This window comes from Gobius niger (genome assembly GCF_951799975.1).
Source record: "Gobius niger genome assembly, chromosome: 5".
Classification (NCBI taxonomy): Eukaryota; Metazoa; Chordata; class Actinopteri; order Gobiiformes; family Gobiidae; genus Gobius; species Gobius niger.
In genome coordinates this window covers 29,898,205-29,920,739 of record NC_136856.1, presented here as the reverse complement: position 1 = coordinate 29,920,739, position 22,535 = coordinate 29,898,205, and the positions used below count along the sequence as shown (strand labels likewise).

Genomic DNA, 22,535 nt, shown 5'->3' with positions numbered 1-22,535 from the left:
TCACACAGAAAGGCCTGCACAGTCTGTATGTCGAATTCAGGACCTTCTTGCCGTGAACAAGAAGGTCACTGCAATTCGAAAACTCAGGACCGAATGTGTTAACCCTAGAAGGGTAAAGTTTTAATAAACCGCGTTCTTTGGCAGATGTTTTATTGAATATATCTGTTAAATGTCAACGTAAAATGGACAAGCTTTACTGCTCAGTTAAAAGGAAAATATGAAACTACTGCTGAGATTATTTACGACAATGATAATAATTACATTATACTATCATTATAATAAAAACAGTCTAGTCTGACTTAAAGACAAAATAGCTGGACCTGTATATCTGACTCAATAATACTATTAATAACCTCAAATGACACAAACCATTCTTATTCTCGTTAGCAACATACATTCAGCAGCTTTGTCTTTGATATACCAGATAGTTATTGGGCAAGAGGGCGAGTGAGCGCTGCTGTGGGTTAGGTATCTTTGCCAGTCAGGTGCTCTTCCAGCCTCCGTACGCCAAAAAGCTAGGTTTGAAGAAAAAAAGGAGGTCCGAGGCACAACCGACTTTCAAGTAAAAGTCCTTTATTTTCGAGGGATTAGGTCTTCATCAGGGCAGACAGGTAGTTCTTGTTGAGAGTCTAGTCGCAAACCCAGCTGGACTGCATTGAGAACCAAAAAGTAGTGCATCGGGAGCCTAAGAGTGAAACACAACATACTTTACATTAACAACCAGCGCTTAAGAGTAACTTACCACGACACGGCATCACTCCAATATGAGATTTGTGACCGATCATGAGAACGGGGGACACAACTCGGTTTTGGGGCATTTTAAGTTGGACATAGAATATGAAAGTGTAGTCTCCAAAGTTTCCAACAATGTGTCACACATGGAAATCTGATAATATTTGGTGAAGATGTGAACATTTGAATGCAATTTGAATGACAGGAACTCAAAATATCTCAACGGTGAGTAAACGGCCTGTAAAGTTTGGGCAGTTCTCACCTCTCTCTGCTGATAGGGCTCATTTACAGCTCATGTAGAAAACCCATCCCGCTGCAAAGCTCCCCCCTGTCGTGTCATGTGTGTGGGGTCAGTCCTAAGGCCTTGAGTTCACTCACTCAAACGCACATAAACTGATCCACAATAGGTGTATGTATAAAACTGCCTTTTTTGCGTGGCATTTGTTCACTAAAGGATGTGTCAACAACGCAAACCAAAGCAGCGGTGCCTCCTCCCCAAACAACAAGAAGAAACAGGAGACAAGCGTATTCTAACGTGGAAACAGGCAGATGTTTTGTTGACAGAGCGAGACATCAGAGATCAACGGAAACGCAAAATCCACCGTAACAAAAAGATACACTTACAGTTTGGTGCTTTGCGAGAAGCTTTTTTTTTTTTAGCACTGAAGCTGCCGCTGGGAAGCAAAGCAGCGTCTCTGTCCCGCTGTCGCTGCTTTGCTATCAAGGCTCTTCATGAGGAAGCGGCGCCAAAAATCCGTGATTAATAAATCCACCTCGCTGAAGTTCTTCCAAACATGTTCACTGTAACGTCCACCGTTCAGCTCGTCTGCTACAATCTTTGCGGCGTCCATCTTCATTGAATTTTGATATCAGAGAGAGCCGGCCAGAGCGCATTATAAGTAGCCACACTGCAGGGCGGGGGGCAATAACAAAAGAAACACAACCCGGTGTTTACCCAGTATGAAAATACACACAGACAAAGTCACGCTCCGAAATCTCCCCAAACAAGCCGGTTTGAACCTGAAAGTTTACACTTTTAAATATACCAATACTGCTAGCTTAAACACGAGAAGCTTCTCCGTGATCTCAACTGACAGATTCTGCAAAAAAGCGAAAATCACCTATAAAAAAAACAATAGCTTGCTAGGTATTTATCGAAGTGGAAACGGAAGAAATTTACAAACGGCCGCTCTGACACTCACCACGGATCCATATCACGATGCACTTTTGTCACCGTGCTTTATGCCACACACAAGGGCAGTTAGCACTTGTTACAGAGGTTATAGGCATAGTGCCTGGTGTCAGGGAAAGGGGTCCGTTGGCTCGAGCAAAGGGAAGTAACCCCTTATTTATATTCTACGGGCATGCGCACAATGTTCACATCACTGATATCCTTCAGTTGGTTCAATATTTTCTTCTGGAACCCTTTTTTTTTTTAAATCTCAGACTCTCACGTAGATGTAGTTGGCCCTAGACTTGAAGTGGTTATTCTGCCAGACGGATTTGTTCCCCGTCTCCATTGTGTGAAGAGCCGCCTGAGTGGGAACATGCCGAAACAGACACTTGCACTCGCCTGGCCTGCGCGAGATCAAAGCCCCACCTCTGGCGCTTTGTTGCGTACTGAATTAACTTTTCATTCGGATTCTTCCCTCTCAGATCCGCCTCGCTTCCTTGGCTCTCAATCTCTCACCAAACAACTCGAGAAATTAAAGGCGACTCGATGGCATCATGCGCCATCCGTCCTTTTATTTTCAGCTTTTTAACCAGGCGACGCAATCACCCGGACCGCCGCTTCATTTTCAAGGTCGGCACGGCATCACCTTCCTTCCGCGCTGCATGTCATCGTGTGGCCTCGTGTTTGGATTCTGTTGAGATGACGTCAGCGCGCCAAGGACACTTCCCTTGGTATTTTCACTGCACACAGTATTTTCATCTATAGTGGCGTTGATTTAGTGAGAAAGAATTTTAAGAGTCTTGGGTTCATGAAGATTACAGAAGTTAATTGAAAGAAACAAAAAAGAGTGTGAGTAATCCTTTAAGCTGACGAAGCTAGTCGGGTTGGAGGCAAAACATCCTTTATTCTTAAACAACCCAGCACAGATGATGAGTTGGAAACCCGTCATGTGTGCGCTGCAGAAGAAGTGTGCGTTTAGTCTCTCTTCATGAGCAGCACTCGTAATGAGCATACATTTGGCAGCAGGATGCAGAAGAGAAAGCACTAATGGCCGTCAGTCTGCAGTTCATCTCCATCTTAAACCCACAAACCTCTCCTTTAAGCTGATAATCATAGCTAAAGAAACAAGATGGTTTGAGACAGAATCTATTTTGGCATTGCAACAGAATCCTTTGTTGTGGTCCTGCTACCGAATTTAAAGGAACAGTTATTACATAATGAGATATGTTCTTACCTGAGCTTAGACGAGTTGATGCGTACCTGTCTGGTCTTTGTGCTTGTTGTTAGCATTTGGCCTCTCCTTTTAATATTCCTATAAATATAAATATATGAATCTAGGATGAGAGAAATAAAATCACATTGTTTGACAAATAAAAAATCTTTCATCTTGAATAGCTCCAAACAGGGGTGAAGTTGGAAGCGACCACGCTCTTCCACAGGCATGCACAAAGACCAGACAGGTACGTATCAACTTGTCTACACTGGGTTAAGAACTTATCTCAGTATGTAGAAATGGTCGAAATAGAAATTCACAGAGTAATGGAAACTCCAAAGGAATAGGCCCAATCAAGAAAGCTTATATGTGCACTTACTCCAGATTCCATGTTATCTTCATCCATGCAGTTCACAGTCAACGGTTAACGGACAGGTAATACACCATGCGCAGGGTAAACAGGATTACTGACCCTGAAACTTCATGTTTCCACCTGCTGCCAAGACGATGATCATCACTGCTGATTCTTGGATGTCAGATATTCAAACTATTATTACACCAGGGGTCCGCAAAGTTCGGCCCGCAAGATGTTTTAATCTGGCCCTGACTTGTAGAGCACAAATCCCTAAATATGTCCCAAAAAAAAAGGGAAGTCTCTAAACAAGTATACTCATTCCAGCCACTAACTTAAATTAATAAAAAAGAATTCCACTCATGTCCAGCAGGGCCACTGACAAAAGAGATCAGGACATAAACAACACATTATAGCCACATGGTAAACGAAGCTTCCCACCACAGAGTGTGGAGTGAATGAATAATTATATGGATAAAAATTTGCAAACCACTACTGCTAGACAGATATGTGCCTGGAATCTACTGTTCAGCTTGTGGATATAGTAGTGGGGACGACTGTGCCAGGCGAGTAATCTTTACTTCACAATGAGGCCTGCTGCATTTTGGTCTAGGTCATACAATTCTATGTTATAGCCAACCCGGCCCCCCATCACAGGCAGGAACGATAATGTGGCCCCCAGAGACCCCTGTATTACACCAAACACCATAGTAAATATTATTTGACAATGACAAAGATATAAAAACTACTAATATACCAAGGATTCGACTGGTGGTGAATGTTGACTTGCCGTCATGTACATTGAAACAAATCTAGATCAAAGTAAAGCGCTCATTTCATTCCTCATGACCAAAAACAATCCTGTGTCTTTTGTGCGAGTAAACAGTGCTTTCAGCAGTGTACTGCCTCAAATGACGGGCCCACCAGTGATGTCAGCTCATATCTTTGAATAGATATCTTCCGATAATCTCATTACTAACATGAATATCCGCACATGTCATGGAGAGAAAGCTGAAGCCTGAAACCTGCTGAACACACATGCCGCGCCGTCCCTGAGCGGAGAGTGACAGTGATGTACAGCTCGTCTTATTGGCTTTAATAAAATGGCCGCTGTCCGCTGAAGTGGAGGAGCATTGATTACGTGGTTACCGTGGCGACGCTGACAAGTGGTATATATATTAGGGGAGGTTATTACACATTTATGAATTCAGCGGACAGTTGGAGCACGTCCCGGTGGACTATAGGAGACCCACTTGACAAATGTACTTTCTCTGGTCGGCTGTGACGATATTGCGCTTGTGATTGGGTTAATGAGGTTAGGCGGTGAGAGTGTTCTGCAAAGGCACATTGAGGAGAGCGCTGAGTTCTAGTTTCATATTGAGAAAAAGAGTGAGCATTAACAGTTAAGCTCGGGAAGTTTTACTGTCATTTCTAGCGCCTGTAAAGCACATTAGAGGTCTCTTTCCACATGCAGGCGTGTATCAGCTGAATGGCTGTTTCACCTGCTTTGGCGAGCTTTTCCATAACAAAGGCCAGTGCCAAACCGGTCTGACCAGGTATAGGTTTTGGGACCTCCTCTGACTGTGGCCAAAGCGTGCTAACCTGTGTCTGATGTGACGTGACCAGCTTGCTGGCCTCGGATTGGCAACAAGAGAGGACAGCCCTCACTAGTGACACTCAGGTCATACACATAAAAGGGGATTTTGCTGATATTAGCATTTAGTCGCTGTTAGCGTAACTTCAGCTGGTGTTAGCATAACATTATAGCTTGCCTTCATAGTTGTATTAAGCGGATTCTCTTCTGTTTTAATACAGCTTGGCACCTCTGAGTGATTCCACAAACCCCACCAGAAGGCAGTGTTTGTCCACATTTGTTCTCTTACAAAAGTTTTAATGACGATCTGTACAGCTTGCTCCGCCCTGGTGGTGCCGCCCACAACAACTGCAGATGTGTGTGCGGTGGAAGCAGAAGGGTGTGCGGGATAGAGTGCAGATACGTGCACGTAGATCATGTCGTACAAGTTTGGGTCACGCTATGTGGAACGACGGCTTCAGAGAATCTGAGTTTCAGAGTTCGGGTATTTAACTGTCTTTTTCCCAGACGGTAGGACCGAAGAGGGCGTTATGTTTATTTGTTTTTTGATTACTGTAAGTCCCTGTATTGTGGGCTCGATCAAACCTCCATCCACCGACTGCAGATAGTTCAAAACACCGCCTTTGCTCTGGCCGATCCCGTCAGGTCTCGGAAGCTGAGCAGGAAGGGCTTGGTTGGTACTTGGATGGTAGACCGTTTGGCAACACCAGGAAATCTGGATGTATGTAGTAAGTGAATGAGTGGAGTGGTTGGTGGTGGTCATCATTAAAGTTGACATTGACAGTGACATTGATTTTTACAGGAACAGTCGACTGAGATTTCAGAATCTCACGTTCAAGGTAGTTCGGGAGGGGAACCCTATTATGCATGATTTAGTGGTAGGGGACACCGGAGCACTTGGACGAAACCTATGCAGAACATTCAAACTCAACACAGAAATGCTCCTCCTCGCCCCGTTCAAAACCCATGACTCTTGTAGTGTATGTTATGTCTGTCCTGTCTGTTGCTGCTGTGGCCGTGGCATTGTAATCTGCCATAACAATGACCTTTTTGCCCTGAAGCGAAAGTGGCAACGGCTGCCCGGTTGAATCCAATTGAATGGGCCCTGTCCAGATCATTGTTGTTGTGCCATTTCTCTATAATCCATCCATCCATTCATCCATCCATCCATCCGTCCATCATTGTTTTATAAAGTCAAATATTATATGTATATATTATTATATTAACAGGAGAAGCCTCACGGGACTATTCCAAACATCAAAGCAATTAAACAAAACGATACACAAGACAATGTACAGTTAAGGCAAATTTACGTGTCTTTACACTCTCCGACACGGCGAGGAAAACTCAAAAACCCACAAAAACCAATAAAATCAGAACTGTCTCACCAAGTCCACTGAGACGTGCATGTTTCATCGTTACTCATTTTTCGCTGAACACAGCTATGCACTGCTAAACAACTACAAGAATCACATTTCAGCACATGTTTCTGGAGTTATTCTGTGGCTCAGTGGTTAGAGCGTTGCCTAGTATCTTTGTTTCTTTGCTTTATCGGGCCAGACACGTCTCCTTGTCGAGAAAAGGAACGCTGTGAATGATTGTAGGAGGATGGAGGGACTGTAGGCGGAGATTGGCAGTTTCACTTTCGTCAGTTGCAGCAGTGGCTACATTAGCAACTTACCAACACACACTACAGCGAATGAATCCATGTGAAAAAAACTGTTAATGGAGAAATAAGTTCCTAGCGGGTATTTGCCTCTCCGCTCTGGCAGGTGTTTGAACTCGCGAATGATTCACCAAATTAAAGTATTTTTGTTTATCAAAGTTAATCTAATAATTAATTAGTCAAAGTTTGTCTGTTTGAGATGTGGGTTTACTGTTTACTCTTAGATGATGATAATTTACTATTAATGAGTTCCACTTCAAATGCAGTATTACACACATTGTTTGACATCTTTGAAGTTTTGTTCTTTGGAAATGTGAATTCATAATCCTGCAGGGGAGGAAAAAAAAGGAGCTTTTGTTGTTTTGACGTCACAGGCCACATAAACACAAGCTGATTTACATTTTTTTCTCTCCCCTTTCCTGACTTATTATAATGCAGACAGCACGAATGAACAACAATACACAAAGTTGCAAACATAATCTTGCATCTTTTGTCAAAAGGACAGAGGAAAGTGGAGAGTCTCAAAAAAAAAAGCTCAGAGTCAAGGTGTCCTTTGGAGGATGGTGTCAGTAACTCTTTCGATTCTTATATGGTTTGTTCTGCTGCTAGTTTTTGAATAAGCTAATCATAAGTGGATTTTTTTAATAAATCAGGCTGTGAATTAGATTAGATTAAAAAATCCCTCTGAAAAAAATCTTGTTAACTCAAAGACAGGAAAGTCTGGAGTTCGTAGGAGCTACTAAAGTGGCTAACTCGTTGCATGAGTGGAGCAATAACTTCATCTTGAGAAAAGCCAACGCTGTTAAGGGAGGAAACTAGCTAAAAATCTCCACTCCGACCACTGCGTGAAAAATCTGTACTTTCACCAGCCGTGTCTCACCTTAAAGGAATAGGCCACCGTTTTTACATAATGAGATATGTTCTTACCTAACCTTAGCCAAGTTAATATATACTCGTCTGGTCTTTGTCCATGCGCTCTGTCACGCAAACGGAGCACATACGCAGCCTCTCCCACATGTCATATAGCTCCAAAAAAGCTCACGATAGAAGCTACCAAGCTCTTCCACGTGTTCCCTATTTAAAGAAAGTTACGTGAAGTGTTTTCATGCGAAGTATATTTACACAGAAATTTAGCATGTCAATTTTATAAGCAGATAAAAAGGGGTACTATATTGTGAGGCGTAATGATACGAGGAGCACAACGTCCGCGCAGTAACTCCTAAAGACTTCCCCCGCTCACTTCCGTCAATAGAAGCTGCGTGACTTGTAGAGAGCTAGCAGAGAACAGTTGAAGAAGCGTCAAGTTTTAGCACAATAAGTAATAAGTAAGTATATAGTGTAGTAATATTTCACAGATTTCCAACTCTTTGAATCTTCTATAGAGGCGAGATTTAGCACGTATAAAGGAAATGCTTTCCCCGCCTCCCCATCTCTTTTTCATCTTTCCATCTTTCCATTTTTTATTTTTTTCCCGCTCTTTAGTGAACAGCTGTGCAGCAATGAGGGCTAAGAGTTGGGTTTACAGTGTGATCGCTTGAAAATCAGGAAGTGAATGACAGGATATATTGTTATTTTAGATCAACAGCTAAAACCAACTAACTAGCAAAGTGTGAGATAGTGATAAAGATGTGTTTGAGACAAATGTCAAACACCATGAAAAAGTATAATAATTGTACACAAGTAAATCATTATAAACATTTCAGTATAAACCAGACCTGCATTAATCCTCCTTGTCTGTCTGTCCACTAAAGCCTACAGCCCAAAATCCTGAAAAACAACAGTTAGCAAAAGCTGCATTATAGTGAAGGTAATTTTATGGTGTATCATGTCTATGGGTTTGCTGGGCCAGAAGTTCCCAAAATAGGGCTCGGGACTCCCAGGGGGGGCAGGAAGATTCGGATTCAGACGACTTTATATATCCCACATGGGGCAATTATTTCACAGCAGCCTCAAGAAAAAGACACAATACAAAAAAGGCACAGAGCTGAGCAGATAAATAAATTGTAGACACTGAATTGGAATAGAATTTTAATCTTAAGCTTCTCAATATTATGAAAATTGGCAATTGCTTCATACAGTGTTGGATCTGGGCAGATTGTGTTGTTATTTTGAGGGTTGCCGCCTGAAAAGATCGGGCAGACAAAGGTTCTCAAGCCGTCATCTGTACTGGGTCGGCCTGAGGACCTTTGCTCTTTGATGGTAAACCCGTGTACGACAGATGGCTCACTCAGACGTCTTTGGGTGTGTTGTAACTACGCCTAGAAAAAAAACAAAAAACAAGATGAGGTCACACCCAAACCAATGATCAAAGCAACCGTTTGGAATTGGAACAGCCGTCTAACACGCAACCTGTGTCAGTTCAACACTTAGCTGCAAAACGGGACAAATATATTGCCTTTCCCCCCACCGCCGAGGCACGGAGGAGCCCTGAGATCTCCACGGCAGGCCGCAGATGAGACTGGGCAGGCGCGAGGCGGGTGACATGTCAGCAGTCCGTCACAGGGCTAACGCGGTGCGACAGAGAAAGCACATTGGTTTAACCTGTGTGTCAGCGGCGAAAGCCACGTAGAGCCCACCGAGACAGGGATAACCACCACACAACTGTGCCACGCACTCACCAGGACCACCAAATGTACCAGTGAGCCCCGGTGAAATAGTTGAATGCCTTGAACTAGGTAATAAAACCTTCGATATCTCACGAAAGATCAAGCATAATCAGCGTACTGTCAAGAGATTTGTGGAGATTTGTGATTCAGAGCACACATGGGTTTGTGCAGATAAAGGCACAATGACGACAATTTCTGCCAAAAAAATACATCAGATAAAGAGAACAGCTGCTACAAAGCAGCAGACAGGTATTTCAAGCTGCTGGTGCCACTGGAGTCTCCCAAACATCAAGGTGTAGGACCCTCCAGAGACTGCAGTTGAGTCATCACTGATGAGCGCTGTGTAACCCTGGATGGTCAGATCAATGGAGTAGTGGATGGTTGGTGAATGGCCACAATGTCCCAACAAGGCTGTGACATCAGTAAGGAGGTGGCGGAGTCATGTTTTGGCCTGGAGTCATGGGGAGAGAGCAGGCCGGCCCCTTTAGGATTCTTGAAAGTGTGCAAATGACCTCTGAAAAATATGTGGAGTTTCTGACTGACCACTTTTTTCTATGCTACAAAAAGAAGAGCTGTGCTTTCCCTAACAAGATCATCTTCATACATGATAACGCACCATGTCATACTGTAAAGAATACCTCTGCATCACTGCCTGCTATGGGCATAAAAGGAGAGAAACTCATGATGTGGACCCCCTCCTCCCCTGACCTCAACCCTATTGAGAACCTTTGGAGCCTCAACAAAAAAAACTTCTATGAGGGTGGGAGGCAGTTTTCATCCAAACGGCAGCTCTGGGAGGCTATTCTAACATCCTGCAAAGAAATCCAAGCAGAAACTGTCCAAAAACTCACAAGTTAAATGGATTTAAGAATTTTGAAGCTGCTATCACACAAGGGCTCTTACGTTAAAATATAACTTGGCCTGTTAAGATTTTTTTTGATTGAGCTTTCGATTTCAGTATTTCCAGATTTCAGGGATTTCCTAATAACACAAATTCAACAAATGACCATTTTCAGTTAATTACAAGCTTTAAAATGTATTGAAACGATGAGTTGCATAATAATTTGGAACCGCAGATTTTGACTTTTTCACTATATTTATTTTTGAAAAAATACTGTTACTGGGAGATTTTTTCAACCACATTCAAATGATCCTCTACCAGTTAAAGACTTCAAAATTAAGCTGACTCTCATTTGAGTTGACAATTTAGAAAATCAGAGAAAAATGTCATTTGCATAATAATTTGGAACGCAGCGTAGAAGCAACTGTTTCCATCACTTGATTTGAATGCGCCATTGGAGGTTTTGCATACATAACGAGTGATGGACACACCAAATGTTGCTTCACTAAACCCTAAATTTGCATAAAAAGTTGATCCGCACACTTGAGGTGGTTTTTGATTTTTGCGAATAAGAGTTCACATGCATTTTGGAAGATGAAAACAGATTTATCGTATCAAGTTTGACGTATCTCCCAGGAGTTCAAACATCGCGGCACTGACTTTGCGTCCATGCTTGTTTGTTTCTCAAACTCCAGCGTGATTTTTCCGAGTTATTTTTCAGTCCTCTGGTGAGCCGCCATGTTGGACGGACCGTGCCTTCCTATGATTGGTTTATCCACCATCACAATTTGATGCAACAGGGTCCCACAGTGCGCGTCTTTGTAGCGAAGATATAAAGCATGTGGTCTGACTGGACAAGGCAAACAAAACAAAACAAGCAATACAAACACAAATCTCTTTTGCTTACATCAGGGGTGTCCAATCTTTTTTCATGGGGGGCCGCATATTGAAGTGTACACGGGGTGAAGGGCCGTAGATCAGTAGTTAATGCCGCAAAACCTTCGACTAGCAGAGGTTTAAATTGTGCACCTTACCTCTATTTAAGCTTAAAACCTTCATGCCAGCTCTGTCTCACAATAAAATGTTAGTTGTTCGGTTAGAATTGTATAGAATTATTACATTTCAAATAAAAAGGTCCATCTCTGGGGATGTGTACCGATACAGCAAGAGGCCGAGGGCCACCATAAATTGGTCTGAGGACCGCATTCGGCCCCCGGGCCGCACTTTGGACACCCCTGGCTTACATAATATCTGGTTTGGGCAGATACTCTTCGAACAGCTCTGGTCACAGTCGCACATCAATGTTGGTTGGGGGGATAAACGTAATTTAAAAAACAAACCGCAATTCATGCTTGACTCTCGAGTCTTTCACTCGCAGTTATTATAACGCCTCATTAAAATACACAACATCAACCTGGCCTCATCCAAAAATAATGAAATTGCAAATCCTATTATGTTTTGTTATAACACGACTGTAGCCATATTCAGTCTGCCACAAACGTAATCAGGTTATGGGAAGGAAATGGGATTTGCTTTTACTGCATCCATCAACAGGCGGTCACTTCACCTGGTCTTCTTGGTCTCCGGTCGCCCACTGCTCCTAACAGGTTGGCTCAGCGGCACGGAAGGCTCAGATGCAGTAAACAAATTTCCCCCATGAACTATAGGCTGATCGTAGGAATAAGAACACTGTAGACCTAGTTTTATAACAGAAGGGCAGGATGTACTAGCGAGGAAACTAAGAAAACAAAACAAAAAACGTTTACTTTGCGATACAAGCAACAAATTTGGCGGGAATGCTCTCTGGCTTTATTTCCAAAGAGACATTTGCTTGTAAAATGATAAAAACACTAGACCCAATAATTCTTCTTCTCCTTCTTCTTCTCCACGTCCTTCTTCTCTCCTTCTTTTTCTTCTCCTTCTCTTTCTTCTTCTCATCCCTTCTTCTTCTTCTTCTCCTCCTCCTTCATCATCTCCTTTTTCTTCTTCTTCCTCTCCTCCGTCTTCATCTTCTTCTCCTTCTTCTTTTACTTCTTTTTCGTCTTCACCTTCTCCTTTTCCCTTCTTTTTCTCCTCCTTCTTTTTCTTCTTCTCCTTCTCCTCCTTCTTCTTCTCTTCCTTCTCATTCTTCTTCTTCTCCTTCTTCTTAATTGTTACGGTGTCTATGTTGCCGTCGGACGATTCCCGGCCATTTTACAGTCACACGTGTTCGATTCGGACAATCTGACTGGTTATGGTTAAGGTGAGGAGTTGGAAACGCTTAACTTTAGAAACAGGATAACGATTTTTTATGGTCAGGAAAATGGTTTTGATTAGGTTTAGCGATATGACATACAGTCATATCGCTGATATCGTGATATGAATGAAACAACCAAAGTGATTCTTAAACTGCAGACTTTCAGCTTTAATTTGAGGCTATTTACATCCAATTCAAATGAAGGTCGTAGGAATTACAACCATTTGTATGTGTGCCGCCCACTTTTTAAGGGACCTTAAGTAATGGGACAAGTGGCAGTTCAGCGGTTCCATGACGTGTATTTGCTTTTCCCTCATTGTCCCATTTATAAAGAACAAATGAGACCTCCAGAGTTCATTTCAAGTGTGATATTTGCATTTCGATATTGTTGCTGTTATTTTCAATATGAGATCCAAAGAGCTCTCGCTATCAAAGAAGCAAGCCATTATTCGGCTGAAACATCAAGACATATTAGGTGTGGCCAAATCTACAGTTTGGAACATTATTAAAAAGAAAGAACACACCGGTGAGCTGAAAAACATCAAAAGACCTGGAAGACCACGGATGACAAATGTGGTGAGAAGAAAACCCCTTCACAACAAAAAGCCTTTACAGTTCTGAAACAACATCCTAGGACAGATGAGACAAAGATCAACTTGTACCAGAGTGATGGAAAGAGAAGAGTTTGGAGAAAGAAAGGATCTGCTCATGATTCGAAACATACCACCTCATCAGTCAAACGTGGTGCAGCGTCATGGCATGGGCTTCTATGGCTGGTTCCCTTCTATTTATTGATGATGTGAATTCTCCGATACTGATATGTGAGTGATGCTTTATCCCAATACCTATCCTCAAATATTTGTCGTCTAGAACCAGAGAAAAGAACAATAATGTGTGGAAGATCTACAAATGTACAATATCAGGTTCATCTCCAATCAAGAAATGTGTGAAAAATGGGGAATCATTTGTGAAAAATGGGGGGGGGGGGGGGGGGGGTCATTTTTATTTGAGCTGAAATAATCATGTAACTTCCTTTAAAGGGGGGTATCATGCAAAATCAACTTTTTCAAGCTTCACATCATGTTATTATGTCATTCCCTCATTAAAAACATGCCTGAAGTGTTGCCTTGGCACATTCACGTATTTTTGAGTAATCTGTAAAAACTCCGATTTTAGGGATAGGTTTGCCTGAGTCCTCCAAGGAACGCCCCCACCTCCTGGAGACGCCTCCGAGCTTTCGTCACCAGCCGATTAACCAACCACTGCTCCTCAGCAGAACCCCCTCCCCACTGATGCCACAGACAGCGTGTGGAGGGGGCGTGTCGGAAAGGGTCAGAGGTTCCTAAAGAGACAGAGGCCTATTTCAAGTCATTTGCTACAGCCATTTTGAGAGAGCAATTTTACACAAGGCAGTTATTTTAATTTACTGCATTTACAGACCAACAGAAGGTTTCGTCATCATTGTAGTGTGATATAAACTGGTGCTATGTGATTGAAAAAAGCATAATACCCCCTCTATAATGCTGTCCCTGGACCAACAGCATCAAAACTGTATTATTATTTTTCTTTTCCGTACCTGCTTTAGATACCAGTAGTACTAAAACTTTTTTTTCCCAATACCAGACTGGTATTGTTTAATGGTACCTTGCCCTATTCGTGATCATACAACACTGGCATTTGTAGAAAATGGCTTTACTGCAGTAAAGGTCCGGCCCTTGGTCTTTTTACAATGAAGAAAACCGTCTTGCCTACCCCTGATGTAGAGTATGCCACTACAAAGTGAACTATTTTCAAAAAGTTTCACGCGTACACTTTGCTAACAGATCGACCTGCCTGTGGTCATATTCTTCTGCCTGAATGTTGTGTTATACTCTCTTAATTACTGCGAGGTGTCGTGGGAAGTATTGATGCTTGGAAATGACCTAGCTGTAAACCCCTCTGCGGCTTTATCTCCGTGCACACGTCAATAAGAGCTCTCGCAAAACAAACAAAAGAGGATCTCCGTGGTAACCTTCCGCGGCTCTTTTTTTCCGTCATTTCATCTCGGAAAGAATTGACTTTTTGATTAACAGCGCTCCGGGTTCGGGGGCCAGGTTCACGTAGCACAAACAAGAACAGAGTCAGACTGAAATCGTTTGGCTTTTTATTATGATAATTTTGACGCATCCTCCTGCTCACTGCGTTTGGATGACAAAATTAATTAAAGACGGGAAATAGAAAGCGCAAGATGGATTATAGCCAGGTTGATATTGCTGTGCTCGTTTGCACAAAGGCTCCGGTTAAATTGCTCGGTAAGGAGACGGACTTTTAATGGGATAATTGCTGCTGATAAAGTGCATCTCGTTTTAGCCCATCACAACTAGTCTCAAAATATAGCTGAACAACAAAGCTCTAAAGCATTTAAATATTTGGTTTATTGGGATCAGGGGTGATTTCTTTGAATGTTCACTTACGGTTTTCTACGGTTTTCGTAGATTCCACTAAAATGACAAATAATGAACTGAGAACAGCAGACAATACTCTAAAAACATCATCATACATACAGTTGATCTGCCAAAAAAGTTGGTCTGGTGTTTTATTGAATGTCATACCAATACTTGGGTTACTCTTCCCATTGTGAGTAGGCCTGTTAGTAACAAAAGTATCATGGCTATTAGATTTTACTTGACATAATATTTCTTGCAACTAGCCTTTATAGGCCTCACGCCGAACTTTTTTGGTTGACGAAAAACGAAATGTTAGTCAGGTCCAAACCCCTTTTCTAACTTTCGTGACGCATTTCCTAATTCCTCACAGGGATGAGCTCATAAGCGCGTTTCACAACTTACATGGAGCTGTACTGCCACGGTCAGGGGCGGACTGGGACTGAAAAACAGCCCTGGGCTCTGACTAGCCTGGCCCAAATTAGCGTAATTGTGCACTTCCACAAATATGTATTTCAACCTTTTACCACCCGCCTTAACATTAACGAGTGCATTTTCCCCAGTTCGGCTTTTTATTATTATTATTTTGATTGGCATCAGCAAAAAGAACTGGAAAGGTGGTCGTAGAAACAGAAGCAAAATCATTAATATAAATAATAAATAATAATGGTCCCAAAATTGAACCTTGTGGTACACCATACTCCACGGAATTCCTTTTAGATTCATGTTTTTTTTTATACTGGGCTTTACCCAAATCTAAAAGCTTCTTGACTGGAGAGCAACAATGTAACGCCTCATTTGAAAGCTAAGACCTACAAAAGTGACGGAAACTTTTCGTCACGTCGCCACATTTTTGTCATATTTTTGTTGTTTTTGAATCATTTTTTCTATCATTTTTTGTTGTGTTTTTAATCATTTTTTCTATCATTTTTTGTTGTGTTTTTCTCATGTTTTTGTTGACTTTTCATTCTCTTTTTCTCGCTATTTTGATGCTTTTCTTTTTAGCTTTTAGATTTGGGTAAAGGCGGGACTGGTGGCCCTAGAGCCAGTGGCCCTTCTGTGCTCTTCCAGAATGGACATATGGCCAGTCCGCCCCTGGCCACGGTATTGCAAACAACAAGGTTTTATTATGAGGTATCCAGTTGACATTAAAGTATAGCGACAGCATGGCAACAGAAGCCAATTGAGTGTCAACAGTACATATAGTGCCTTTCGAAAGTACTAATACACCTTCAACTTTTGCACATTTTGTCATGTTTACAACCATGAACATAAAGATTTTATTCTGAATGTTTTACTGAAAGTTCACACACAAGTAACCTGTGAGGTGAAAGCAAAATGATACATGATTCTGTTACTTTTCAAAAAATAGAAAACCGAAAAGTGAGGCGTGCATAAGTATTCATACAGCACGAATTAATACTTTGTGGAACCCCCTTTTGCTGCAATAACAGCAGCAAGTCTTTTGGGGTGTGACTCTACAAGATTTGCACATGTAGAGACTGGCGTTCATTTTAGCCCATTCCTCTTTACAAAACAACTCAAGCTCTGTCACATTAGAGGGAGATTATTCCACAGATTTTCACTAGGATTTAGGTCAGGACTTTGACTGGGCCATTCTAACCATTCCATTGTAGATCTAACTTTGTGTTTAGGGTCATTGTCCTGCTGGAAGGTGAATCTCCGCCCCAGCCTCAATTCTCTTGCTGACTCTAGCAGGTTTTCCTCCTAAATGTCCCCTGTCCCATGTCTCATCTGACCAAAGCACCTGCGTCCACATGGAGCTGTGTCCTCCATATGACTTCTAGCAAACTTCAGATGGGATTTCTTATGGCCTCCTTTCAATAATGGCTTTCTTCTTGCCACTCGTCCATGAAGGCCAGATTTGTGTAGAGCAGCAGGACTTCACAGCTCCTCCAGAGTTATCTTGGGGCACTTGGTTGCATTTCTTACCAGTGCTCTCCTTGTTCGGTCTGTTAGTTTAGGTGGACGGCCGTGTCTTGGTAAGTTCGCAGTGGTGCTGTACTCTGTCTATTTCCGAATGATGGATTGAACAGTTGCTCCGTGAGATGTTCAAATCTTGGGAAATCTTTGTATAACTTAACGCTGCTTCAAACTTCTCCACAGCTTTATCCCTGACCTCTCTGGTGATCCTTGACCTTCATAATGTTGTTTAGTGACCAATACACTCGGACCATGATAGCTCTGAGGCCCTCACAGAACAGCTGTAACTATACGGAGAGTAGACTACGCACAGGTGGCCTCTATTTAACTGTTAGGGCAAGGTGTGAACATTCTGGAGTCATTAGGAATGTTATAAAGGTAACTGAATGCTGAACTCAGAAAAAATCTGTATTTTCTTCTTTTTTTTTTTAAATAACAGAATCATGTATCATTTTGGTTTCACTTCACAGTTGTCTGTGTCTACTTGTGTGTGAACTTTCAGTAAATTTTTTTTTGCAAAAGTTCAAGATGTATTAGTACTTTTGAGAGGCACTTAATAGTACCTACACAGAGCGCACAATGGTCTTTTTATGTTTTCTATTGCAAATGTCGTCTTGTACTAACTCATTGAAGGACAGAACACATTTTATTCTATGGCAAAACACGCCGCAAAATACCTATTATTAATGGCGCGTCCTTTGGAAACATGTTTTTGGATAATCCACGCGTCTGTTTCCAATGTCAAAGCTAAAACACATTCTACAAACAGGACTAAAAACAGTGCCCATTGTCCGTCAGTGTGCCTATTTTCTGAAGCGGCACATTTGCACAAACCCCTCATCTGAACTCTTTCACTTTGCTCTCCTGTGTTCTATTGTTAAATATTTAGTCGATTCACTCCCCGCTAAACGTGAAGTCCTTGATGTTTAATAGGACGATTCAACGTGCGCTGCCGGCTGCGGGAGCGCTCAGGCAGAGTGCTCCATTGTCACGGGCAACAATAGGGCTGCAGTCAAGAGATTGACGAGGAGCAGTTAAAGGCACCCATGTTAGCGTGCACAAGCCTGGTGAGAGCACACAGAGCTCTTATCTAACCTAAACGGTTTCATTTTAAACTAACAGCGCTCAGGAGTTCAGAGAGGTTGGTCTGTGTTTGGTTGATTTTTTTGAATCTGAGATAGAGATGGGTCCAGTGTAGTTAAAAATGTTCAGGTGCTCTTCGAGGACGAAACCATTGAAAACATTGCATTGAAGAGCATGTCGTAAGAAATAGCCACGTCAAAACAACATGCACAAATTACGTTGATTTCTACAAACATGGATCAGTGTACAACATACAGAAAACAGGCAATATACAATAGACAGTACCAATATGTTTGTTTACTTTTATTTGTAGGTAGATATAAAAAATAAAAAAAATGCACTGGTCCATGTATCGGTCAAAAGTGTGATACAGTTTCCTTCTCAAATGGAAATTAAAAGTAGGAGGGGGCCATATCTCCATTGAATGTGTCTGGAAAAAGTGGTTCTTGTCGCCTTTTCATGATATCATGTTGTGCTGTTTGGTTGTTGTTTTGTTGTTTGTGCTGCTGTTATGATCTAGGTTTGAAAAAAGAGCTTGTGACGATATTTTCTCTATACTGCTCTGCTAATTGGCTGCTGCTTTCTGTGCTTTCTTTGGTTCAGTAACATCGCCCACACTTCTCCTGTGTGTACGGAATCGGCTTTCAATTTCCAACATGTTTGATTACCTGCGATTGGATCTGGTTGCATGTTTGTGCCACCCACATTAGCCACACACAATACGAGCGGCTGCGACTGCCTTCGACTAGTCTCAACTCACCGCGACTACAAATTATAGCAAAATCGGGGGGGAAATTGTGTAGTGTGTGCTCAGCTTAAGGTGTGGATGTTTAAGGTACATTTCTAAAGTCAAACAGCTTAGGGAAGCAAAGACTGCTGAAATATTAATCTTTGTTGTAGTAAGTAAAAAAAAAACCTACTGCAAACAATTGCTATCTCTGAGGTAGCACTTCTGCACATTTACCAGGCTAGTTGTTGTTCCATGCCAGTGACACTTATTCCAAAAGAATCAAGGTGTTAGGAATGTCTATGAAAGTAAGGAATGTGTCTATGAAAGTAAGGAACAAACTGGCCTTTAACACCTAGAACCAACTGTTAATAGTAATTAATCTAGGATGTGATATTTTAAAATTGTTTTATCTTTCTGTGAAGAACAGTGGTCTTCCTAGTGTTGTTGTAAAGTGTTATATAAAATAAACTTTGATTGAGTGATTGATAAAACACCATAAATTTATCCTTTGCATCTCCCAAGCTGTCTTTGCGTGAATTACCTCTACATGATTGTGTCAGGGGCCGTCGTGGTTCCTTGCAACAGAGTTTTGAATGTGATTAATCTGTGGAGCTGACCAGGCTGAAGCTTGAAGCCCTGAACTAAAAGCCCAAAGCTATTGCCGGATCTGAACCCAACAGAACACCGTTCTGGAAGGAGACTCCTCAGCACCTGCCCTCAGTAATGGCCCTCTGGAAACTTTATTGTTGGGCCGTTGAACTGACTGTTGGGCTTTTACCATCATGGGCAAATCGGACTCTGTGGTGCGTCTTCTCCGATAAACGTGTGAAAAGATTATTGGATGTTCTGTGATGAAGTGAATTGTGTGGCCATTCGCTTTAACTGTATGCTTCAGATTTGTCTCTTTTTTATAACATAATTGGTACCACTTGAAACGTAATTCCGTGTTCCAGTCCCTATACTCTTGTTTCTATCTTGTGTGTGTCGTTACCTAGTACCTATGCAGTACTTCTATTTGAGTGCATGCGACGTGTTTCAAACTGGAGGAACTGAAAGGTTTAAGGGAAGGGTAAAGATTGGAGTTGGATTTGTGGGAGTTGTTGTCAAAAACATCTTTGGTCACGAGGCTGAAACATTGTGACTCTTCCGAATGTCCAAGTACTATGCTCGAAGACAAGGCAACTATTGTTTGTCATCTACTCTGTTTATAAGCAGTTCCATTTTAAAGTTGTGAACTTCCAAACCGCTATTTACTTGTAAATGGGGCAAGAGGAATCGTCGCTTCTCCAGCACTGACTTTCAGAGGCCTCAATCCAGGTGTACAATGTATGAATTTGTCTGTCTGCTGCTTCTCATCGCGGGGACAAATGTCTGTCATTGCAAAAAACAAACCAAAAAATGGAAATGCGTGGGCACAGGCCTAACAATGAGACAAGGACATATTTACGTATGTGCGGCCTCATGACTAGAGACAATGACGTGCAGCGTCTTGACATTTTGAAATGGTTGGTTGCGAAGTGAGCCTTCTTCTTGCTGCACCTGACAGATTGAATTTCTCCAACAAGTAATCAGTATTGTACAGAAGTCTAGCATCTCTCATCCTCAATACCTCCTTCCCATTCTTCAGAAAAACAAAGACGGAGAAGAAAACATCAATCCCACTTTGTCTCCTCTGTTGTGCGTTCGTTTGCGCGTCTAGTTTGACATGCACAGTACCGTGTCTTATGCCAAACTATTCCTTCGTCCGACAGAATGAGTTTTCTCGCAGACAATAAGCGTCTTTGTGAGAGCGAACCTGAGGAGCCGAGCGGGGAGAGAAGGCGCTCTTGTGTACCCAGATCAGAGCTCCCGTTCTCGGGCCGCGTGCCAGGACAGCTGCACCCCGCTCTGGAAGCCTGTGAGCTGGAGCCGCCGTGGGGGCCCCTCTGATGTATGAATGCTACTGCGGCCAACGGAGAGGTGAGGCTGGAAGGTACGCAGATGGTCACGGAGAGGACACCACGGGAGATTCATAAGCTACGTCAGCCTGGGCATCGGCAAGGACGAGCCCCAAACACAACTGAAGCTGTCCCGGACGAAGCGATATAGACTCCTGCGATGGAAAAAAAGAGTGTTGACTGTTCCCGAGAGTTCTCTTCTTACCAGTCGCCCTCACAACAAAACAGGCCATTATTTGTGGGGGCTCTATCCCTGTGGAACTCCTGATCTCTCTCAGTTACAGTAGATCAAATGATCAAACTTCTTTGATGCAACTTTACCTTTTTTTTTTCTCTGTAGAGTGAAACCACTGTTGCCCTTTAGAGCTGGCCTGGCCTTAGCCATCCGTAAACTCCAGTCAATTATAATTTCCCTACATGTACGTCTGGGTCTGATCTCAGTGGCTGCGTTACATCGGTTGACTTTCAACCTACCATTCAGCGAGCGGGGGAGGCGGGGGTTGCAGGTGACGTCAAGCATTTGCGCCAATTTTCTGGTTGTAGTTTGGCAATGGCGGTGGATACGAAAGTAATGGAAGCTCTTCAAATCCGTTCTGGCTCGGCTCCCAAATATTCAGAATTTAAAACAGAAGCCTTGGAATGTGCAAGGAATGCCCCCAAGAGTTATGATGGCTGCTCCACTCACTCGGGCGCATTACATATGTCACGACCAAACGTTAGCGAAAATCAGATCCAATCGTTTCAAAGGAGTTCACCCCTCCCACCTGATAACGGAGCTCAATTGTGAAGGTCCAGACCCTTGTACGAAACGGAGTAAGTACGAGGGTGTGGTAAAACCAGGCTACCTTTAGAGCAGGAGTTCCCAATCTGTTCAGGTCACGACCCCCAACCATCCGGGACACCACTCTATATATATATATATTCAAAATAAATGTTTTAATGGCTTAGATTTTTATCGACAAAATCTAAGTAGAGTTCAAAGTTCAGAGCTTGTTAAAGCAGGCTGAGAATTAGATATGTGGAAAAAATCCCTCTGGTAAAGCCTTAAAAATATTGTTAAACACAAGACTGGAAAGTTGTAGTTTGTTACTAAAGTGGAGCTGCTTTGTAAGAGTGGAATGAAAACCTAATTTCTAGAAAACATGCCCTAAAGTATATTTCTCTAGTCTTTAGCCACGGCTGCCTCCCAGAAAGGAAATTAAATTTTTCGCCTTTTGTGTCAATATTTCATCTCTACCACAAGTTCTGTGTTTCTTGTTTCGTGTTTGCCCCGAAGTAAATTCCTAGGTTTGTGAACCTGTGGCAACAACACCTATTCTAATACTTGTGAATGATTAACCGTGTGAAACTGGCCGCCGTCTTGTGAGTGTTGGAGTAAGTGCCTGTTGTCATTTAATTTGCATAAATAAAATCCCTTCTGACCCGCACATATGGTAGGAGCAGCTGCAGGGGCTGACAGAGTCCCAGTGGTTACTGCGTGATGTTTTGGTCACAAAATATTATTTATATATGGAAAATAGCTTCGAGGACCGGATTAAACCTCCAGGTGGGCCCAGATGTGGCCCGCAGGCCGTATCTCTGGCATCTGGTCTGAAAGAAACATGTATCCTTTTTGTGTTTGTACTAGTTAGTAAAGAAGATGGTAGCTTAACCTATTACTTGCCACCCCCATCAGGGGCCTAGGGTTAGGGTTATGATTAGGGAAGGCAAATGTGATGTAAGTTGTGTTTCATTCACAAGATCTTGCACGTATTTTTAGAAACTAGAAGGACTTGGCTTTCAAATGGGGTATCACACTGGCATAAATGCTGTGACCTCTCCAGGCAATACGCATTGGGATCTGGATATGCATAATTTTTAACCTCAACTCTAACCCTAAATTTAACCCGAACCCTAAGCTGGCAGGCAACAGGTTAAAGATAAACATATTCAAACAATCTTGAAAAATGGAATCTCGTGTAGCTGATAATGGCAATATTTATACTTAATATGTTGGCTCATATT

The 22,535-nt window shown here is 42.3% G+C and overlaps 1 long non-coding RNA gene across 1 annotated transcript in view; it reads left to right on the top strand.

Annotated features, from left to right (window-relative positions):
* The window catches only part of LOC306963695, a 221,374-nt gene extending 220,069 nt beyond the window's left edge, over window positions 1–1,305 (top strand). Inside the window, exon 2 of the long non-coding RNA XR_013792920.1 lies at window positions 1,102–1,305. This is a non-coding gene — a long non-coding RNA (uncharacterized lncRNA). The remainder of the gene's footprint in view (window positions 1–1,101) is intronic.
* Window positions 1,306–22,535: the final 21,230 nt, after the last annotated feature.